Source organism: Leuciscus leuciscus (genome assembly GCF_965113295.1).
Source record: "Leuciscus leuciscus genome assembly, chromosome: 25".
Taxonomy (NCBI): domain Eukaryota; kingdom Metazoa; phylum Chordata; class Actinopteri; order Cypriniformes; family Leuciscidae; genus Leuciscus; species Leuciscus leuciscus.
This window is the reverse complement of record NC_138724.1, coordinates 29,845,845-29,864,159: the sequence shown is the minus strand read 5'-3', so window position 1 is coordinate 29,864,159 and position 18,315 is coordinate 29,845,845. Positions and strand designations below refer to the sequence as shown.

General features: G+C 37.9%; 1 protein-coding gene across 2 annotated transcripts in view; it reads right to left on the bottom strand.

The window, feature by feature from the left end:
• Window positions 1-2,729: 2,729 nt before the first annotated feature.
• Window positions 2,730-18,315, bottom strand: part of LOC309491273 (uncharacterized protein) — an 82,880-nt gene continuing 67,294 nt past the window's right edge. Inside the window, exons 8-10 of one of the 2 annotated variants that reach the window (XM_082160776.1) lie at window positions 8,654-9,828; window positions 8,458-8,557; window positions 2,730-5,633 (exon numbers count right to left, since the gene is read on the bottom strand). The gene's annotated coding sequence lies outside the window, so the exon portion shown is untranslated. The remainder of the gene's footprint in view (window positions 5,634-8,457; window positions 8,558-8,653; window positions 9,829-18,315) is intronic. The other variant, XM_082160777.1, reaches the window with a different exon arrangement.

Here is an 18,315-nt window from a genome sequence, read left to right as displayed (position 1 = left end):
GCGTCATATCCGCGTTGTCCCTGGTTTCCGCTCGTACTGCCATGGCAACCAGAGCTATGAACCAGAGCCCTCTGATAGTAACCAAAGCGACTGACGGTAGTTCGCAATGTCTATTTGCACGCTGTTGTTGTTTCGTTCAAACATTATGGACCATGGCAAGCAGACTTTGGATACAAAAGGAGAACTAAAACGAGAATCAATATCAGCGCGGTGTTTTCGAGATGCCTAGAGCTCCCATAGACAGTATATAAACGAGAGCTCCACGTCCGAGACTTCGACCGCTTCTACATGGACTTTATTAAACAGGTGAGCACATTTACGTAAAACTAATCAATGTTATATAGCTCAACATGATGAAATGTTAGAATATGATCTGTATTTTATTCTAATGTTGATCTAGCTTACTGCTAGTCTCATACAGACAAACTAACACATACATTTCAACAGTTTAGTGTGATAGTGTAATGTTAGACCAAGTGAAACAGCGCTGCGTTTAATTTGTCTAATAAACTGACCTGTGACTGTGAGTAGTAATTCTGCACTCGCGTGTAACGTTAGTTCGGTAGAATGAAATGTCGCGTGTGGAGCTGATAGCTGTCTCTTAGCAATCCCGAACTGCTTCATATCACAGTCATGATAAAAGCATCGATGTATTCAGTCATCCATAAACATTATTAGATCCATAGATTAGATCGGTCGGCTTGACGTTGACGACAAGATCCATAATTCTTAGCAAATGTTGCGTCATCAAACTACGCCTTTGTTATTGTAAATAGGTTAGCGACCCCTAGTGGCGAAAAATTCCATACTGTACGTTTAAATTCATAGAACTGCGCATACTAATGAGTCAAGGGTGTGGAGTTACATTCAAGATATTTTAAGGCATTTCAAGGAAAAAACACTCAATTATGTAATTTTGGTGATCTACAGGGGGAATTTAAAGGTTCTTCATGGAACCATTGATGCAAATGAAGAACCTTAATTTATCAAAAATGGATAAGAGAGGCTGCCAGCATATATTTTTTAACACAATAATACTCTGGTTCACTCACATTACTGAAATAAAATGGGTTGCATTTGAACAAGTATCCTTGACTTTCAGAACTGTCAGTAAAAAAACGTTGGGTTATCTTTTTTAACCACATAGGCTATTGGGTTCATGTTGGGCTGTCTTAAAATTTGTTGGGTCATTTGTTTACGTCGTTGGGTTATTTTCAGTTATAACCTAACAGTTGGGTTAAATAGTGAACAACCGTTGGGTTACTTTTAACCCAATTGGCTTTTAACCCAATGCATTGGGTTAAAATAACCCACAGTTGGAAAGGTGCTATTCAACCCCATTGTTGGGTTATTCGATGGGTTATTTTTAACCCAACATTATTAAGTGAGTGGCAATATAAGAGACGCATTAAACCCTGCGGTCTGTCAAACACACACACGCTGAATTGTCTCGTGAACAGGCCTTGTGTCAGTAACACACCGCTGTAAATCACTCATTAGCAGCGACAGATCTACGAGTCTGATTCACGACTCATATACGACCAAACCCCGGGAAATCAAATCAATCACATGTTTATTAAAGCAGCCGTTCGCGCGCTGTTCTCCTCTGCCCTTCTCTCAATCAATCCCTGCACGGGAAAATACATTTCCATTCTCATCTGTGTTTTCTGCGGTCAGCGCAGCGTTTGCTATGCTAATTAATGAGTAATTGTGGTGAGATGTGTGAGGTTGATGTGGGGGTGGAGGAGGGGGAGCTAATGAGGTAAAACACAAGCTTGAATCCTTCCTGTGTTCAGTGCCATCTGTGAAGCATTATGATGGTAAACCGGCACTGGATCTCGTACAGATGTGGCATTGTGTCGCTCCTCTGCGGACTAATCTGACGGCGAACAGCAACAAAAGGATGCATCCGTTGGTTGTTTTTTTGCGTGCTGTATACGAGAAGAATCAAAGGCATGCTTTGACAGACCTCAAATTACCTACACATTATACAGCGATGTGCATGAAAGCAGCACTCAACCCCAGAGCCAGAGCTGTGCAGACAGGTGCACGAGCACAACACCTCACACTCAATCTGATGATGCATGTGCACATGTGCTCGCAGACAGCCTTTGTGTGGGGGGAAATAACGCTTGAAGAAATGCATTTTAATTAAACCGGAAAAAGAATGGAAAAGAATGAACATGCAAATGTTACAGATGTAAACAATTTTCTCTAAGAAATTGCTATTAAATTCACAATAGTCTTCTTCATATTTAATTAAAGCAGATGTAATATTTCTTAGGTAGCTAAACATCTGGATACGTTAAAGGGATACTCCACTTTAAAATGAAAAATTCTGTCATCATATACTCACCCTCATGTTGTTTCAAACCTGTATGATTTTCTTTCTTCTGCTGAACAGAAAGGAAGATATTTAGAAGAATATCAGTAACCAGACAGTTTCTGGTACCATTGACTTCCATAGTATATATTTTTTTCCTACTAAGGAAGTCAATGGTACCAGAAACTGTCTGGTTACTGACATTCTTCTAAATATCTTCCTTTCTGTTCAGCAGAAGAAAGAAATTCAGTATCCCTTTAAAGGTACACTATGTGAAAACTTTTTTTCTAAATGAACAATATTTAAATAATGATTCATTATTCCAAAGTGTGTTTGTCTTACCCTGATTTACTATGGTAAGCCTGTTTTTAGTGTTTATATTGTAGGCCTGACGGGATGGTTTTCGTGGGAAATTGCTCCAGCTGCTTTGACGCATGTCTGGTGTGGGAGTGTGTGTGTGTGTGTGTGTGTGTGTGTGTGTGTGTATGTGTGACAAACAAACGAACACTGAACAGAGGAGATTCTGCTGGAGAAAAGAGAATGAGACAGAGCTCGTAATAAAACAAGAATCAACATCAGCTTGGCTTTTCAGAGACTAAAACTGAAGGATTTTAAATGTTGTAAAAGCGACACAGAGATGATGGTGTTTTATTACTCAACAGGAGAGTAAGTGTTTTATCGTACAGATAAACTGTCATATGTGTCTCTCTAACAGTTCACTGTAAAGCTGTATCTATTATGAAGATCAGTTCATTACGGTTGTTGTGCTGGAGTTTATTCTGGTGTCTTTTAATGGGTAAAACTACAGTAACGTCTTCAGCCGGTCAGCTTGAGATCCTTCCCATCTAAACTGGTTTTATCTCTTAAACCAGGTAGTGAATGTTTTATGAGCAGCAGGATAATCATATTCATCCGCACAGAGCCAAAGTACAACCAGAACACTGTTTGGTTACACTTTATTTGACGGTGTCGTTGTTACAATGCAATTATACATTTAAGTACTGAGTAATATTAATGAACTACATGTACTTACTATAGGGTTAGGGTAGGATTAGGGTTTGGTTGAGGGTTAGTTACATGTAATTATGCATAATTTACTGTTATTACTATGGTAAGTACATGTAACATATGTAACATGGACACTGTAAAATAAAGTGTTACCCAATGTTTTTCTGCAAAATGCATGCAGATTTAACTGCTAGAAACAAAAGTTAGATAGTGTACCTTGAGCTAATTTGCTTTTCCGTCACAGTATTTGAATAGTATAATATATGCACACTGCAAAAATCAATGCAAGATCCAAACAAAGAGATCAAATATTGTGCAATATCTTGCTTTAAGGATTTTTAGATATTTTTACTAGAAAATAAGACTGATATTCATAAAGAATATGACTTTTTGGTTTCTTTTTTTAAGAGTGGCCCCTTTAATTGAATTGTTTGTGGTTCTTCTTTCCTCACATGCTTCAGAATGAAATGACCTTCAGTCCAGACTGATATTACAACACGCTGACTCTCAGATGAGCATGTTAAGTAACAGTGAGCGTAACCCGGTCAGTCTCAGAGCATTCATCATAGTTTGGTTAATCCCTGTAATAAATGTCTACAGAGGCCTGCGGGGAAACACATGTAAATGATGAGGTTGAGGGCTTCTTCTGTAACCCTACATATGGAGGACTGTGAAATCGGGGCCATGTGGCCTTTTAAACTCTAAGACGAGAGCAAACTCTGATTTATTCACCTGACCTTCATACAGAGCAGCAGCCGAGGTAAAAAGAGTTCAAGACATACTGATTTTAAGCAATCATTTTTCAAGAGAGAGCCACAAGGTTATTAAAGGGGAGGTATAATGCCCTTTTCACAAGATGTAAAATAAATCTCTGATGTCCCCAGAGTGTGTGTGTGAAGTTTTAGCTCAAAATACGCCACAGATATTTTTATATCGCATGTTAAAATTGTCACTTTTTGAGGGTGAGCAAAAACACACCGTTTTGTGTCTGGTCCTTTAAATGCAAATGAGCTGCTGCTCCCGGCGCAGAGGGCGGAGCTTCAACAGCTGCACTCACACACACATGCACTGAACATTTCAAAAACTTTTAGCCTTTTATGTTCAAACCGGAGTCAGACAATGATGGAGAGACTCAAGAAGAAGTGACAACATGTAGAAGCAACAGGACATTTCTGAATGGTTAGTTGATGAATTTATGTAGTTTATGTGTAGTTATCTTCTAGTCATTGATTAGCATATTCTGTCATGATAATCTATAAATCGTGTTCAGGGGGCGGGGTTTATGTAAATTCTAGGGTTGGTGATGTCACTAACCCGGGAGGAATGTGGTGTAGTCTCTACCAGCCGTTTGTTGTAGTCCTTAAACAGTGATTTCTGTAAAAGTAAATATCTCCCATTGCTTTGAACTTTGAGCGTCGTAACTTTGCAGATGTTGTTTATGATCAAACAGCAACATTACACACTAACTAAAGTTAGAAAAGTCAAATCATAATCAACCACCCCTTTAAGCGATGGTGTATTCTTCTGTTGAAGCCACAAGACTGTCATTTCAAGCTTTATTTTTGAGAATATGTGATGCAAAACAACTGCAGAAAATGCCATTATACAGTCAAACAAACTTTATTCACACTCCTTCAACATTTCTCACATTATCACAGTTTATTCGCTATAGTTTCTAAAATGGTAATGAAATATGAGCAGAACTCAGTTGATATTTGACTGGTTTTGTCCGTCCTTCTGTTAGACTGTCTCACACATGAATTATGTTGAATATCTGTCAGCTGTTAAATTTAACTACACAATTAGATAATACCAGTTTAGCTCAACCAGTGACCAAGCAATGCTTCATTTTGTTCAGTCTGTGTGTAAAAAGAGCATTAGCAATTAAAGACAAAACACTTCAGCAAAACATGATCAGCTCAAAGTGTCGGAATCATTTATGGTCTCAAATGTTACTGGTAGTCTCTGTATGAAGATTTATTGGGTATAATATGTCACAGTTTACTTTATTTTGCTCTCCTCACTTACAGAAATGAACTATAGTGTCCTGATCACACTAGTAAAAAAAAAAGAAAAGAAAAAGATATCTGGTGTCTGAATGATGTTTGGTTTGACTGTATATCCATTGAAATATGTACAGACTGATCCAGGCTCATGTCCAGTGAGAGATGCTGGTGTGGTCCCTGTTCTCGTCACCTGAGCGATCCGGGTGGAAGTGCCGACAGAAACAGCGTGAGGGAAACGTCTGCGTAAACACACACCGTCAGCAGGAGTGGAATCAGCACACGTCTCACACATCAATCTACGACATTAAAACACATTTGCATTGGTTAAAGCGGACAGAAGACATGGTATGAGAATGATAATGTGGGTAATGTTAGTTAGTTTAGTCACATTTGGTTAGTGACAGCATGTTACTGAACTAATACTGTGATGCTAATCAGCATGAAGAGACACGGCACACACACACATGGCTAAAATAATCAATCATGAAGTAGATTATTTTGGATTCGTTGGCAATGCATCTCTGCAAAAGATAAATATGAAACTTTAGAAGATATCTCAAAATGAGGTACCAGCTTAATTATAATGCCTTATTATTATGGAACAGCCGCCAAATATTCTATACAAATATTCTCCACTCTTAGAAAAAAAGGTTCAATGGTCCCATATTGAACTCTAGGGTTCTTGACTCAATTTTCAAAGAACGCTTTAAACCCAAAAGGTTCATGAGGAAAATTTCTTGAATTGTTGCATAATACTTTCACCTTTAACAGGTTATTGCATTTTTTTCTAGCATGTTTATGAGCTGTTTAGTTAATAAAATTTCAGTTAAAATTTTAAAATAAATAAAAAATAAATAAATTAATTAATTAAAACTAAATCCATAAAATGGTGGGAAACCCTAAAAGGATCTAAATGAAGCACCTGACAGAACCCTTTACAGTTCTATATAGTTTATTTGAATAAATATTATATTATATTCAACTGAGAAATAAGCATTATACACTGGACACATTATATTTGTATATGTTTTACCAGAAAATACTCAAAATTTCACTTAATTAAATGTGTTACTTGCCGTTTCTTTGTAATTGTTTGTGAAATTGACTGGTAATATCGGAGTGAAACACTATTTTGTTTTTCAGTGTAGTGATTAAATATGTGCTTGGTTTTGTCTGAAGCTCGTTTGAGTTTGTTTTACATCATTAGACGTGATGATGGTGGTGTGTGGGAAGTTTCTTTAGGAGGAACGAGTCATTGACTAACTGGGCAGCAATGCAGCTGTCTGTGGCTTTGGACAGAGTCTGAGTCTTTAAATGCGTGTAGAGGGACGAAACACACACACACACACACACACACACACACACACACACACACACACCAGCTGTGTTCTCTCCGCAGAGAAAAAAGCTTGTCAGATATCACAGAAAACCCAGAGCCCAGAGGCCCCAGACAGTCAAAAGTTCACATACTAACCTTACACACACACACACACACACACACACACACACACACAAACACACACACACACACACACACACACACACACACACACACACACACACACACACACACACACACACACACACACACACACACACACACACACACACACACACACACACACACACACACACACACACACTCACACACACACACACACACACACACACACGTCTGATAAAAACAAGAATACTGTTTGACGAACGTTCTGTCAAGGTTTTCTGAAAGTTATGAACTTCATCTGGTCTTTAATAACATCATCAAAACGTTAAAAACATTTATACATCCTTCATGGAATGTTATTTTTCAGAAATGTTTTATTTGGACGCTTTTTAAATTTTAGGCCTACTCTCTGTTTCGGGATGGTCAGAGAACACTCAAAAGTAACATCCCATAATGACTGGAGAACGAGACAGTGCAATGCTCATGTTCCTTTAATGTTCTAAAGTAACATTACAGTTTAAAATATTCAGAGAACGTTGCGTTTCAAGTTATCATTACTTAACTGGAACGTTAGCAAAACGGTCTTAGAACACATTTCCAGTCGTATATATAAATAATAAAATCAATAATAATTAAATAATAAATTTGTATGTTTTTATGCCAATTTTCAAAGAACGCTTTAAACCAAAAAGGTTCTATATGAGGAAAAGTTCTTGAATTATTGCATAATACTTTCACCTTTAACAGGTTATTTATTTATTTTTCTAGTGATTAAGCATGTTTATGAGCTGTTTAGTTAATACAATTTCAGTTAAAATAAAACAATTTTTACTGAAATTTTTAAATTATTATTATTATTTTTTACATTTTTAAATGATTATTTTTTTTTATTTAAAATGATTATTTTTTAATAATATATATATATATATATATGCAATACTTAATAAAGTTTATATATATATATATATATATATATATATATATATATATATATATATATATATATAACTTTTTTAAAATGTATTATTGCATTTTTAATAATAAAATAAGGAATAATAAACAAATTATGATTTGCTTGAAGAAAATATATTTGTAAAGGCATAACCAAGATTTTTAAGCATTTCTGCTTTATTCTAGAATGAGACAATGTAGGGTTGTTTTTACCCAAATTTGGGTCAGAAATGGACAAACACAACCGTTGGGTTAAAAATTGTAAAAACAAAACAAAACAAAAACCAGAAATTATACCCCACTGGCTGGGTTTGTCCATATTTGACTCAAATATGGGTTTGTATTTTTTCGAGTGCAGTTTTTGACCTGCCCTGCTCTCCGTTGAAGAGCTCATCGTGGCCTCGAGTCTTCATTCTCATCACGACACATCGACGTGGCTGAGGTATAACCGAAGCCTGACGTCCCTCAGAGAAGAAGAGCAGAGAGAGATAAGAGACACAGAGCGAGTGAGACTTTCCCTTTGAAGCGGCTGATATTAGCACATCAAACAGAAATGCTTTCTCACAATCCGAATATAAAAACCCTTCAAACCCAAACACTCCAGATAGCCAGCGACAAATCCCCGAGTCCCTGCTTGTCTTTATATCTCTCTCTCTCTCTCTCTCTCTCTCTCTCTCTCTCTGGATTTCCACATCTTTAATGTTCTCAGCGGGAGGTGAAAATACCTCAGTTTAATCCTGGAGTATGAGGCGTTTCCTGTGACACATGTTGGCCGTGTGTGTTGTTGAGCAGAGCCGTAATGGCCGTCTCTCTGACCGACAGGATCTGTGGAGGAAGAAGCGTCTCTCTTCCAGCAAAACATCTCTCATTTTTAGGCACTCATTCGAAAAGTCCTTTGAGGAAGGTTATGATACTGGAAACATAAGCAAGTACAACTTTACGCATCCCTCCCTCACGGGTCAAAATGACCCGAAGCCCTAAAATGTAACTTTTTTTCTTTCTTTCTTTTTTTCAGAAAGCTTGTTTTATTTTGTTTTAATAATTTATTTATTTATTTTTTAATGTAATGCAAAATTTTTTTTGTGATTTTTTGTTACTTTTTATTGACTTTACTTTTAAATTACTAGATTTGATCAATAAATAATAAATAAACAGTAGCCTAATTTAAGCACATTCCTCACATTCTTTCAACTTAGATTCAAAATAACTCACAATTTCAAGCATAAACAAATTCAGCTCAAAATATCTTACATAGGGTGTCGTTGCCGACGTCTTGAGGAAAAATAATAATATAACATGATATTTCATGACTCTAGATGGCGTTATAGCTCTAAATGGAGTAGCTGTTCCGCTGGGTCCTGGTAAAGAGAGCTGTCAATCAACACCCACGCTGAGTATCTGAGAGAGAGCAACGGTGACACTCGAGGGTTTGTACCGCGATTATAATAACCTCACAGTAAATGCACATCAACAGCAATTACTCAGATACGCACACCTACACACAGTAAATACCCATAATACCCTGATCCTGCTTTATAATACAGTCTCTGGCATTCTGTCTCATACATACATAAAACCCACCGAACCCTAATATGCTGATTACTCTATATCAAAAATCTAATACAGAATATCTTCAATGTATGTATAGATCCACACAAACAAGGACTAAAAATGGCAACCGAAGTGTGTGTGTGTGTGTGTGTGTGTGTGTGTGTGTGTGTGTGTGTGTGTGAGTGTGTGTGTGTGTGTGTGTGTGTGTGTGTGTGTGTGTGTGTGTGTGTGAGTGTATGAGTGTGTGTGTGTGTGTGTGTGTGTGTGTGTGTGTGTGTGTTGGGAACATGCAGCCCCACACACTCCTCATGTTTTTCTGAGGAGTCAGAGTCACTTCTCCATGAAAGTCATGAGCTGCTCATCCAGCCGGAGGGATTAGAGTCGCCCTGTGTGTGTGTGTGTGTGTGTGTGTGTGTGTGTGTGTGTGTGTGTGTGTGTGTGTGTGCGTGTCCCGCCTCCCGCTGCCAGACAGACCCAACATCAGCCAGATTTCCAGGATCCAGGAATCCCTTTAAATTTCTGGAAGTCCAGCCATTCCCGGGATCCTAGAACAAAAGTCACAGAAGTGCACCATGAAAAACATGCTCAAAATATGAAAAACCAATAACATGTAGAATTCAGTCAATTTAAATTATGGAAAATAAATAAAAACAAACAAACAAACACTGAATTAGTCTAATTAAATATTTTGTTGATCCAGGCTTTTAACAGAAATGTTGATTACCAAGAATAAACACTTGGATAGTGATTACCAAAAAGATTCATATAAAAATTAAATACTCATATTTAAAATGATATAAAACATATATTTAATATAAAAATACTAATTTGACATACACACACACACACACACACACACACACATATATGTCAGACAGTCATTTTTGCAAAATGGTAGAGGTAGAAGAATTACTGAATTTATATGCAGACTAAAGGCATGATTTATAGCATTATTTCATGTTATATATAATTCACTGCACTAAATGAATGTATTACATTCATATCCCTAGTAAAAATAGCCTCTATGAGCTTCTCTGGAAGAGAAGACTCCGGTCATCATCCAGGAAGGGATCGCTCCTGATCCACAGGCTCTTTCAGCTGATGCTGTTTATAGCAGTGTGTCTATCTATCTATCTATCTATCTATCTATCTATCTATCTATCTATCTATCTATCTATCCATCCATCCATCCATCCATCCATCCATCCATCCATCCATCCATCCATCCATCCATCCATCCATCCATCCATCCATCCATCCATCCATCCATCCATCCATCCATCCATCCATCCATCCATCCATCCATCCATCCATCCATCCATCCATCCATCCATCCATCCATCCATCCATCCATCCATCCATCCATCCATCCATCCATCCATCCATCCATCCATCCATCCATCCATCCATCCATCCATCCATCCATCCATCCATCCAAAAAACTAAACAAGTAGAGAGAAGCGGAAGTTTATTCTGCTGTGGCTTCCTCAGGAAATTCTTAGGCAGAATGATAATAGGCTACACACAACATGACTGATAATATAATATTGTTTTTAAAATGTAAGTTACTCAATATTAACTTCTGGTATATTAAACGATTGTAAAAGCATTATAATGTGCTGATCACAGGTGTGTTTATGTGCCGTTTGTGGTGCTGCCGAGGACGATTGTAAAGTGTAAAGCGCTTTGAGTACCAGGAAAAGCGCTATATGAATGTAACAAATTATTATTATTAATTGATTGCTGAACCAAAAGTACTCGGTCTGGATATATTTATATTTGTATTTATGCGTTTGGCAGACGCTTTTATCCAAAGCGACTTACATTGCATATCAAGGTCCACATTTACATTCTCATCAGTTCTTGCTTTTCCTGGGAATCGAACCCATGACCTTGGCGTTGCAAGCGCTAGCGCTCCACTGTTTGAGCTACAGGAAAAAATTGCTGTTTCCTAAAAAAAAAGCAAATCATTGCTATTCCGCATCAGTTCCAGCCATGACGTCCAGAGAGGTGGAGCTGGACATCATCTGGTTCTGCAGTTGATCAGGTATTGAGAAGCTTTCAGAGACATACAATGAACGCGCTCACCTCTGCTATCAGATCGCGCGCTTTAGCCCTGAAATGAGGCCTCTCAAACCGCTGAATGTGCTGTTTTGGGGAACAGGTGTCTGAAAACCCTGTACCAAGCAAAAAATGAACTTCTACAAAGAGGAAATGGTTTATTCATGAGGCCATGCCAGGCCACTGACAATATTCTGAGTTTCTTTTCTCTGTTCAGCCAGACCTGGAATCACTGACCGCATCGTTCCCTCAGGCTGTCGTTTGGCATTGCGATGTGAAGTACGTGATCTGTGTGTATTTCTGTCTGCTCCAGTGTGCTGATGTATAGTCCTCTCTTTTTCTTACTTTCTGTATAGGGAACAGAATATTTTCTCTATTTTTGCTTTTGTAAGCATGTTTTAGAAAGTATGAGAGCTGCAATATCACAGTCAACCCACAGACAGACAGAACAATAGATAGATATACACATATAGACAGATAGACAGATAGATAGACAGATAGATATTAGATAGATATAGACAGACAGACAGACAGATAGATAGATAGATAGATAGACATTAGATAGATATAGACAGACAGACAGATAGATAGACAGACAGACAGACAGATATAGACAGACAGACAGATAGACAGATAGATAGATAGACAGACATTAGATAGATAGACAGACAGACAGATAGATAGATAGATAGATAGATAGATAGATAGATAGATAGATAGATAGATAGATAGATAGATAGATAGATAGATAGACAGATAGATAGATAGATAGATAGATAGAGTGAGGTTTTCCACCTCTTACACAATAGTGTGTGAAACGCAGGGAAACTTCCTGGACGTGCTTATGGAAAACGAGTGTCTGGAATCTGTGGATCTGAATGATGTCTTTGTTTGGCCTAAACCGCTGCTCGTATCACACACTCACACACACTCACACACACTCACACAAGTGCGAGTGAATAAAACCAGACGACAGAAGACTGACGGTGACGCTGTGATGATTTTGATTTGAATTAGACGAGACTGACATAACTTGACTTGCCTGTTATAGACATGATCTCAGGACGTTTAACTGAACACATTAGCATAATCACTGGACCGCTGTTCAGGATCCAGAGTTCAGGACTGATCTGGGATCAGCCGGAGCGAGACGCTCAAAAGCTGACAGTGAAACTTCAAACTGACTCCGGATCTGTGCGACTGCAAACACACACTCACATCTTCCCAAGAGCCACAGCTGGCAGTGAGTGAACAGATGCTGGTGTAATTATAGTGTAATGACACACACACACACACACACACACACACACACACACACACACACACACACACACACACACACACACACACACACACACACACACACACTCACACTCACACACACACACACACACGGTTGTGTGTGCTTGGATAAACATCATCAGGGTGAAAGAGAAGCCAGAGAATGAGGGAGATCTGAGACACATTCGGACTTACTTGTAGTATTTTTGTCTTGTTTCTTAAATCAAGAAGCATTTACTAGAGAAGTAAAATTACATAATGGGCCCTATCTGACACCCGGTGCCGTGCAGCGCCAAGCGTGACGCAAGTGTGTTTTGCTAGTTTCAGCCCGACGCCGTTATCATTTTCACGTCCTGCGCCACGTTGTTTAAATGCAGGTGTGTTCTGGCGCATTGTTGGCGCGTTGCTATTTTGAGGAACAGAAATAGACTGAGCCATTGACCAACTGGCCCCTGGTCTAAAGTCAATAACACAATATTTTTTTGTTAATGAGCGCGTTAGTAATGTGCGTCTATAGACCTTATGCGCCAGAGAAACGAGGGCACCACCATCTTTAGAATATTGACTTTTAACTTCCGTTTTTGCGGTCGCTCTGTATATCTCTATGGCGCTGCTGTCCAGGAGTAATTCGCTTTTGAAGTGGATTTACTTAATGTAAAGTTAACGAAAGTTATCATGAGGACTGTAATGTTTAAAGCAGATGTCTTAATAAATGTCAGTCAACCGGAATATTTAAAAACGAGCCGTTCATTAATAAACACGCGACATCGCTGTGAAAATACAGACCGGAAGTCAAAAGACAACGAGCGCAGCGCTGAAAAGGGGCGGAGCTACATACGGTCTATAGGCGGGTCCACAACGCGCGTACACTCTGCTTATTACACACACAGGGATGCACAGCAACACACAAACATGCCAAATATTTAAAATAAAAGGATTACAATGTAAAAGATTATTATTGTGTACATAAAGACATGGTGAATCCGGCTTGTCCTGTAGATGGTCTGCTAGCGGGCTTTTACCTCGCGCACGAGCAGATCCGTTTGCGCTCTGGAGACGCGTTCGGTCTTTCCACTATCAAACTCCGTCATGTAAATAGCAAATCCGCCATGGCGCGAGCGCAACTGGCATTTAAAGGGAATGGGAGATGAGACTCTTATTGGTTTAATGCACATAAATCCCAAAACACACCCATTACTCATTAAGAGAATAGGGACGACCCTTTTAGACCATGCGCCGGGAGCGCCGACCATTTTTCCCGTCGTTAAACTAGCAAAAGTGGATTCAGACGCCCTAAGTGAACTTGCGCCTTGCGCTTTAGAACATGCGCTTATATCGTTAAAATAGGACCCAAGAAATTATATCTTGTTTAAAAAATAAAACAAATAAAAATTAAGTTGCTTAAAACAAGCAAAATGATCTGCCTTTTGAGTATAAAAAATAATCTTGTTTTCCATTTGAATGAAGAATATTTTTCTTGGTTTCCATTTGAATTAAGTTTTGTTTTATAACTCCATCGGCAGATAATTTTGCTTGTTTTAAGCAAAAACTCCGTTTTTTTTTTTTTTTTAACAAGATATAATTTCTTATGTCATTTTACTTCTCTAAATGCTTCCTGATTAAAAAAATTATTTAAGAAAAAAATACTAAGTAAGAAATGTTCAACACAAGTCTGTCGGGAGATTCAACTTCTGAAAAGAAAAACCCAAGTTAAACCAGTCTAAGGTGGTTTGCTGGTCTCATGCTTGTGTTCACCCGTACAGATCTGTTTTACACTTAGCCTTGAAAACCAGGCAGCAACAGATGAAAAGCAGCTTTAATGAGACACTAAACAATCAAGACCAGCATTTCACATCTGTAAAACTTTCTGCATCAGTTCTTTATTCCTCAAGATGAAAAAACACAGAACTATAACCAAATAATTCAATAATATGATGTTCTTCAGTGATGTTTTTCAGCAGCTGGCCTATAATAAATGACTTTGATCTTTGTTAGGGAAAAAAACCCTCACTGCTCTTAGTGAAAATCAATCTTTTTGTCTGTGAATCATCCACAGGGATTCCTGATCTTTGGACAGAACGAACATTCATGCTGGTTTAATCTGGTCTGTTTCAGAAGAGCACATTTCAGTTAAGCTGAGAAAGGACAATGGAAATGGAAATACAATATCTGTTTTATGAGGGATGCATAAATGAAATGTTAAAAGATCCCTTAAAGGGCCATTTTACACATTTTACAGTCTTGATGTTGTTTTTAGTCTCTACTAGAACAGGTTTTCCTGCTTGAATGTTGATTATTTTCCTCATATTCTCCATTGTTGCGGCTCCTCTCTTCCCAGTCTGTCAGTAACGCTCTGTTTACTTCCTGTCTCTATGAAGCCCCTCCTTCTGAAAAGCACACTGTGCTCTGATTGGTCGGCTGGAGCGGTGTGTTGTAATTGGTCGAGCACTTTGAGTGTTTGGGAAATGTCCCGCCCCTTACCATAACCACCAGTTTAACACACTACTAACTGACTCAACCAGGCCCCGCCCCTTTATTCTGCGTATTAATTATTATAATGAGGAATATTGTGACATGTTTGTTGCCGGAAGAAACTCAAGACTATATTTATAAAAAATGTTTTTATATATATACGTTTTGTAGCACAAAAAAAGACAGTCAAGTATCTTTTGAAAACTTTCTTGACAGCCCTATCACTTTTTATGTTATCAGCATTTATTTTACATAAAATAACATAATAAGGTCTGAATTTGTCAACCCCCCCCCTTGAGAAAATCATAAGAATAATATTCAATTTCATATTTATATCACACAAACCCACCAAACATAGACGAGTCATTATTATACATAAAACCCAAAGAATTGCATTATTCTGATGAACTATTATAACTTGCTTTGCCTCCCTCTTATTTTTCAACCACGTCAATCTAAAGACACTTTTCACCATCCAATCAATTTCTCATGAATACAATTAAAAATAAAAGTCCCTTCTCACTTCCTCTTTTCATGTTCAAAACCCTGATTCCCACAGAAAAACAGCGGATAATGGAAATAAAATGTGTTGTGGAGGCAGTTTCATGTTGATTTTAGGGTTAAACCAGGGTATATTTAGCAGAAACACGCATGGATTGATGAGTAAAAATATAAGTATATGTTCATAAGTGTAACACTTCACAGTAACCTTGAACAAAAAACATGAATATTGAGAGAAAGTCTCATTAATAACTAATCATGTGCGAGATCTGCATCTGTTCAAGTCTGTCTGTGTGTTTCAAACATGATGAAGTTGAAGTTTAGCTGAACTCTGTAACCCCAGAAACACAGTCTCGTTTTCCCTCATGTTTCTGTAGAAAACATGAGAGTATCATGTTCATGTTCCCAGAGGCTTTAGTTGACCTTGACTTCCAGACACTCCTGTGTTTTAACACACGACAAACACAGGCTCAGGGACACACACACACCTGGTGAAGAGAAGATAACACACATGATCCTGTGAGCGTCTCTGGACAATCCCAAACCAAAGGCTGAACCGGTCACATCAAATATACACTCATCAATTAAATACATAAATAAAATACATAATAAAATAGAAAAAAACAGAAACCCTACACAGGAAAATTTAGTAGAAAATTCTAGTCTGTTGTGTTTGATTCTGATAGAGATTTCTCTGGGTTTTCTTGTGATGATGTTGTTTCAGTAAGAGTGTATATTTGCCGCAGGACTCGAGGGATCGAGGGAAATGGAAGTTTGGCATAATAAAAGTGTTTTTCCACAAACACGCCTCATAAGACTCATTAAAGTGGTCTGTGTTTCCCCAGAACAGTGAACACACTTCCAGCGCGAGTGCTTTCGGACGCATGCAGACTTCATGTTTAATGTGCAATTCTATAGGTATAAAATTAGCATTACTGTCAATTTAACCCTCTTGTGCTCTTCATGTGACAGTCAAAAATGACTGAAATTCGTTTTTTTTATTTCAATGAAATAGTTTTTATTTATTTAATATTTTGTATTTTTAGGGGATTTTATGGTACAAAATTATATTTACGCCACATTTATAATCCATTTATTCACTTTTTGAGCATTTACCTGAAAATTTAATTTCCAACTTAAACTGTGGTAAATCTTGAATGCTTTAGAGCTCAGACTGAAGTTTGATTTCTTTTCAAAGACGACACTTGGCAGATTATTGCTGAAGTGACAAAAAGCTTTGAAAAGTGAACAAAAAGAGTTACAGAATTTTACGTTTATTGTTATGAAAATGTGCAAAAATACTATTTTCAATTTTTATATGAAATATATATTTTCAAAAACATGTTTTACTCTAAAACTGTGAGAAAATCAAAGCCATAAATCTAAACAAGTCATGTTCCAAATTTGAGGTTGATATCTCAGTAAATGAGCTTTCAGTGAGAGTGTGTTCGGCTGCAGTACCAAACGCTTCCACTAGAGGAAACTCGTCTCCCATTCGTTTCCAATGCGCTCATGTATGACCGCGAGGAGCACAAGTGTGACTGTTTTTTACAGGACCATTTAACCTGTTCCAATCATGTCCATGATAAGTGGCAAAACATTTACCAAGTTTTGTACCATTCAAATGACGAAAAAAATGTTTGGGAGCTCCATAAACACAGTCCTGGTCAGATTTACAGGCAAATTGGTAAATGTGAACAAAGAAGCCTGTGAAAATAAATCTGTTAATCCTACAGCATGACCACTCATTTTACACATGAATTAGTTAACTAGTCAGCGAGTCAATGTTTACCTCATATAAACCACTCATGCGATGCTGCACATGCAAACGTTGTTTTGCTGATAATATCTCAGGTGAGCTATTCTTGTAAGCTTTAAACTTAAAGTCAACATGAAATCAAAATTGACAATATTGCAGAGTTTATTATTATAAATTGATCAGTGCTTTATCAGTGCACATCATTATTGTTTTAATAATCTTGAATCAGAATAAGTTCCTCTTGCAGCATCTCTTCTCTTCTCTGATGACGAGGGCGGGGCTATATCCTGTCACTCACATGAGATCAGCCAATAGCAAAGCACAACCATCCAATCAATTCCCCCCCAGACAAAATCAAGTCCCGCCCACATTTGTTCTTGTTTGAGAAGCCGTTTAGGGAAGAAAAGTCTAGCGCAACTTCTGTTTCATGACGACTGTTTGAAATCTGAAAAGGAATACGGAACTTTCAGTTTTATCAGCCAATTATTATTTTCGCTATCAGCCGATTGCTTAAAAACAGCCAATGATCAGTGCTGATTATATCCTGTCAATCAAAAGGGTGCGGTAAAACATTGAGAGCAAAGAGCGCTGTCCTCCGTTCTAAAAATAAATGTCATCAGAAGTCATTAGTAAACATTGCAAGATGGCTATGGATGAACACCAGTTGTTTGAAACGGCTTTGGCCGCTACAATGAACGAGTTAGACTTGGCTTTTTATCGAAAACAGGAACAGAAGACGCCACTCGAATCGTTCCTTTGCAAGAAGGGTGTTTCTGCTGTTTTGCCGACCAGATACGGTAAGAGTCTAATCTACCAGTTAGCTCCGCTAACTTGGTGCCGCCCCTCGAGCTGGGCGATTTTCATTAGTCGACGCCAGACCATTAATCTTTTCGATTTAGGTCTGGATTTCCAGGCTATAGTTTTGACGCTCTTTAATGTGACGTGACAGATCGCTGTA